Source organism: Gigantopelta aegis, unplaced genomic scaffold (assembly GCF_016097555.1).
Source record: "Gigantopelta aegis isolate Gae_Host unplaced genomic scaffold, Gae_host_genome ctg3546_pilon_pilon, whole genome shotgun sequence".
Taxonomy (NCBI): domain Eukaryota; kingdom Metazoa; phylum Mollusca; class Gastropoda; order Neomphalida; family Peltospiridae; genus Gigantopelta; species Gigantopelta aegis.
Window position 1 is genome coordinate 6,037 of NW_024533397.1, and position 5,832 is coordinate 11,868.

The 5,832-nt window shown below is 34.6% G+C and overlaps 1 pseudogene; it reads left to right on the forward strand.

Annotated features, from left to right (window-relative positions):
• Positions 1 to 246: 246 nt before the first annotated feature.
• On the forward strand, positions 247 to 4,728 carry LOC121392229 (annotated as a pseudogene).
• Positions 4,729 to 5,832: the final 1,104 nt, after the last annotated feature.

Sequence of the window (5,832 nt, forward strand, 5' to 3'; positions counted from 1 at the left end):
TAGACACCATTGTAACAAAACGATATTTATAACAAAACTTAATCACGTTATTGAGTTATTTTATTAATTCACTAGAATAGGTGTCTCAATGAAAATTCTAATTGGTCAGAATGTTCCGTGTACGTCCGTACATTTATAAAGCTCTGTGAGCCACACCTACTATACTTGGGCAGGGCCTTGAAATCTCTGACAAATCTTTTGTAACAGTCGAGCAATCATTATGGATGTGTTCGAGCTGCTAAACAGTATATATCTCGTATGATAGCTGATGCTGGAGTAGAAATGAAGACCCTCATCATGGATAAAGAAACTGTTAGCAGGAAAGACTGTTTGTATTATTTTACTCTCTCTCTCAGATCAGTATAGTGAGCATGGTTTACTCTCAATCCGAGATCTTACAGAAAGAGGTTTTTCTTTTCGAACTACTTTCCAATGGAGGTAGGGGAAGGGAAACTATGAAACATCTCAGTGCTATTTGCTTTATAAGACCCAGTGGAGTAAGCTCTTAAATCAATGATCATAATAACTAATAGCAACTTAAGATATTAACATCACCTGAAATCTCAAAACCGCTGTAAATTATATTTGTTTAAATTTCTAGTCAGTATGTGTTATAGCCTTTGAAATCTCATAGATATTGCTAGAGAATTACTGATTCCCTGATTTTTGTTATCTAGATAATCTCCACCCACTAGGTATACCCAATTAGACTTTACTTTCTTTAGGAGAACATTGATCTGTTGTGTCAGGAGCTACGTAGTCCCAAATATGGTGCCTACTTTATCTATTTCTCTAACAAACTGATAGAAACTCTATTGAAAGATTGGCTCAAGCAGATGATCATGAATCTGTACGAGAAGTCAAGGTACTTAATTGTCGAAACAATTATATTATTGCCTATAAAATTAGGAGTTTTTCGCTGATTATCTTTGCTGTCAGTCAACATGTGTTTTCATTTGGTATTGACCACTTTACTACAGTAAGTTATACTTCCAGTGAGTATAGTACATACACTGTAGATAAAGACACATTTTGCCAAGTGTATTTTGGAATCAACAAGAGTTGGCTTCCTTCATGTATTTATAATGCTCTTTTAGGGAGGACCAGAATATAAAAGAATATGTGATGGTATATTATCGGTATTGCTCTCCTTGAAGAAGAAACCCTTGATAAGGTTGGTCAAATAAATTTGGGCACATTTATTCTCAGTATTCACTAGGTATACACAGTCGTCTCATTTCACTGAGAGATTAGCAGAAGATCTTTATGTAAGTCTAATTTTATTATTGCTAGCATAATAACTTCTTGTTTCTGTTTTTAGCGAAGCATTAATCATCGTCAAGAGAAAGAATTGTTTTGACTTTCGTTCTGATGTACAACCTCTCTTACTTATTTTGGATCGTAAAGATGATCCAGTAACACCTCTCCTTAATCAGGTATGAGAAATGAACAAGCAACATTGTTTTTCCACTTTTTTAATTACTGCCAAATATATTCCATAACAAACAGTGGACTTATCAAGCAATGGTCCATGAACTCTTGGGTATTAAAAACACAGAGTCGATTTATCTTCAGCTCCTGGTATCAATAAAGAACTTCATGTTAGTAATTCTATTGGTATTCTTTTAAATGACTCATTTATCTACTTTGTTAGGAAATTGTTTTTCTCCTGAAAATGATGAATTTTTTAGAGAGGTATCTTTTTAATATTGATAATTACTTTAAGAATAGCAATGTGAATGGCTGTCATTGTATTGTAGTATATGGCATGACTATACACTATATGCTGTTGATGTTATGGTCTATTATTAGAATATGTACTTAAATTTTGGTGATATTGGAGCAAACATCAAAGTAATGGTTGACTCATTTCAAGAGAAACAAAAAAGCCATGCTAAGATTGAATCCATTGCCGATATGAAGGTACATAGTTACTATAGTAGTCCCACTCTTAAAGTTGCCTTTCAAATTAGGCATTTGTTGAAAAATTATCCTCAATTTCGTAAATTATCTGGTACTGTATCTAAACATGTAGCAGTTGTGAGTGAGTTTATCGCGACTTGTGTCAGAACACCACCTCATGGGTATCTCTGAAACTGAACAAGATATGTCACCCAATCAGACAGGAGTACTCATTTTAAGGTACATAAATCATATGACATTGGTTGCTATGTTCCTTCTATTGTAGAATGTTGAGACTCTTATTCAAATCCTGCAATACGTGAAGTTGACTGCTTGCGTCTTGTGATACTCTTGCTCTTCGCTATGAGTCGCAATCAAAGGGGTGACCTTGATAAATTGATGAGACGGCTTGATCAGAGAGGAGTTTCTGAACACAAAAGAAGGGTAAGTTGATGAGAAAGAGAGAAAGAGCATTTATAACTATTGTTCCATTTTGTTATGTGTTCATTTCTCTCTCCTACTAGTTGATAGATTCAGTTCAAATCACTGTGGTCAAGCTAAGAGAACAGGAGGTTTATTTGAGTCCAGTAATCCTTTAGCAATGAAGAAGTTCTTTAGAGGACTCAAGGTAGATTGCAAAGTTCTTCATACTAAATATATTGTATTCTCTAGGGTGTTGAAAATGTCTACACTCGCCATAAGCCTCTCCTTGTTGATATTCTTGACTCTCTAGCTAAAGGAAAACTACGAGAAAATTGTATCCTTTTTCTGGTGAATCTACCCCTGACAGACCTCAAGACATTATCGTTTTTATTGTGGGTGGAGCTACATTTGCTGAAGCATTGGCTGTTGCTCAAGCTAACAGTACTAATCAAGGAATGAGGATCATTCTTGGCAGTAATACAATAATCAATTCTGAAAGGTAAAACCCTAGTCCATTAGTGAACCAATAACCTTTCTCGTGTAGTTTCCTGAGTGAGATCCCTCGCTCTCATCCTGCTTATACCGCTAAAGACAGGCTTCGTCAATCAAGTGTGATTCTTGTCCTTACATGTCACTTTTTTACACATTGTATTTTTTATTGAACTAGCAGTTGCCTGTTATGTTGTATTTGAAATAACTGATTAAAACTATTAGCATATAATGATATAGTATAAATAATATCATATGATGATTGTGACAATTGCCACAGTTTTTAATACTAGTATGACTCATAGCATTCTCTTCTCTTTCTCAATTCACACACCGGAGCATTCACTTTTGATACATCTGATGTGACATCTTGTAATCTCCACAGCTATTAGCCATTATCCAAATTTTTAACCCCCTTTTTAAATTTTTATGTGGATTGATAGTAGTGTTTAGGTAAGGACTTTTTATTTTGTTAAAAAGAGACAATTATATTTTACATTAGTAATATGAAAATTAACACAAAAACTATTTCTATTTTTGACACAAGCAGACAACTATACTATTAGTGTCACACTCAGTATTACAGAAATTGTCAAATGTAGTTATCAAGTATTGCCTTTATTTTTGGAATAGTACATGTAAGATACATCAAGACTATCAATACTATTTGTCTGACTCTGTGTACACAGAAATTAATGCACAAAATAATCTAAAATTTATTTTTTTAAAAATTTTGTGTGTTGCCCAACGATCCCTCCTCACTCACCACTGGGCTTTCACTTAGGCTCCAGGATTTCCTGCAAATTAACCTATGTACTCTCTCTCTCTCTCTCTCTCTCTCTCTCTTTCCCCTTCCCCCTGTACAGTTTTTTCCAAGGATACAGTCTATATATTCCATTGTCAAATATCCATCTTTATGTACGACAATAACACATACATTCTAACCTCCTCCACATAAGGTCAAAATTTGTGTGCTTGTGCTATAAATAGTAACATGCTATTAATAGTAACACAGACTGTTTTAATATAATTCCATATATTTTAGTGTTGTTAATATTTTTTAAGCAACGCCAAGATCATTACATTAATACATAATTAAATCAATAGGCTTATAGTACTGATGAAAATGCACTTAAGTTCCATAGAGTCTGTTTTTATAAATCTCTGTTAGTATATAGCACTGGCTGGATCTGAGTTCATACAGCTAGTCAGATACACTATGATAGCTGTCTCCCTACATACACTAGTTTCACTAATTTATAATATAATATTGATATACATGTATTTGTAACAGAAAATGACTTTGAGACCTTTAACTGACTAGTTTGGAATTTTCTGACAGAAATATTGTATCCTATATCACATATAGACATTGTATTACAAATATATTTCTTTCTAGTAACAAGTTGTAGAATACCTGTTGAAAGACTTTTAATTAATTGTTTAATTAGATCAATTAAAAATCAATTAACGTTGGTCACGCGGGTGGTGGTGGAGGTTGACAAATTTTTCACGCGATTTCTTGACTGATTGTCAAATTGAAGCGTGAGGAAGATCTCTTGATAATAAAAAGGTACTCCATTTTTTCATGCCTCTATGTTCTCTACGACTCGCCTCTGTCACTTCGTTGGATCGACTCGTCTTCATCGTTGGATCATCTCGTCCACTTCGTTGGATCGACTCGTCTCATCGCTGGATCATCTCGTCACTTCGTTGGATCGACTCATCTCATCGCTGGATCATCTTTTCTTTTTTTAGTTATGTCATCTTTATCTGTTTCTTTACTTTTCTTTTTTTTTTTAATTTTGGGGGTTTTCTAAATTCTTTGTTTGTGTAAAGATTTTTATTTTCACTCTTCATTTCTACAGGACTCAACTTGGAAGTTCTTACTGTGATTGGCCTGATGTTCCTTGACTGTTCTCTATGTCCTTGACTGTTCTCTGATGTTTCTTACCTTTCTTCTCTGATGTTTCTTGACTGTTCTCTAGATCTGATGTTCTTGACTGTTCTTCTCTGATGTTCTCTGGATGAAAAAGATGAGTCGCTCTCCTGCTCATTGACTCTTTCCTGTCTTCCTTCAAGCCTTCTTTCCTCTTCTTTTTTTTTTTTTTAATTTTATTTTGGGCTATCTAGCCTATCTACACCATACACACACTCATACAATCTCTAAAAATCATATTCCCCCTGCCGCCTGGCGGCCAAAAATTTTTTTTTAAATCCAAGGCCGCCAGGTGGCGGGGGGGAACCTCTGATCTTCTAGGGTGCGTGTGTGTGTGTGCTGTGTGTGTGTAGGTTGGTAGTCCCTTTTCACTTCCTCTGTCTCTCTTCACTCTCTATCCATTCATTGTCACTACCAGTTCATGACTACTCTTTTTTCTTTCCCTGCGGAGCAGCACTGTTGAAAAGGTGAGCTACCTCTCCATCTATCCATTCTTTAGTAATCCAGTTGTTTCAGATAACTTTCTTTCTCTTTCTCTATGTTCTCTACTTGTGGACCTGACTGGAGGACTACTTGTGGACTGACTGGAGGACTACTTGTGGACTGACTGGAGGACTCTTGTGGACTGACTGGAGGACTACTTGTGGACTGACTGGAGGACTCTTGTGGACTGACTGGAGGACTACTTGTGGACTGACTGGAGGACTCTTGTGGACTGAACTGGAGGACTCTTGGGGACTCTTCAACTGTCCTATTTTAATTTTTAATTTTCTTTTTTCTGTAATTTTTTAATGTTTTTTCTTTATAGTTTTGTTTGTATATTGTTTTTAATTTATTAATTATATTGAAGTTCTCAAAACATTTTTTAATCTAAACTTTGTCAAAAGTCCATCAATCATCTTAACTTCAATTAAAAATTATTTATTAATCTTCGAATCAAACATTTTATATTTTTTTAACTTTGAACTTGTTTAATAAAAATCAAGTTAGTTAAGAATTGATTTTTTACAGCTACAATGACATTGAATTCTTATTAATCTTTTTACAACTAATGTATTATACATTATTATACCAATATG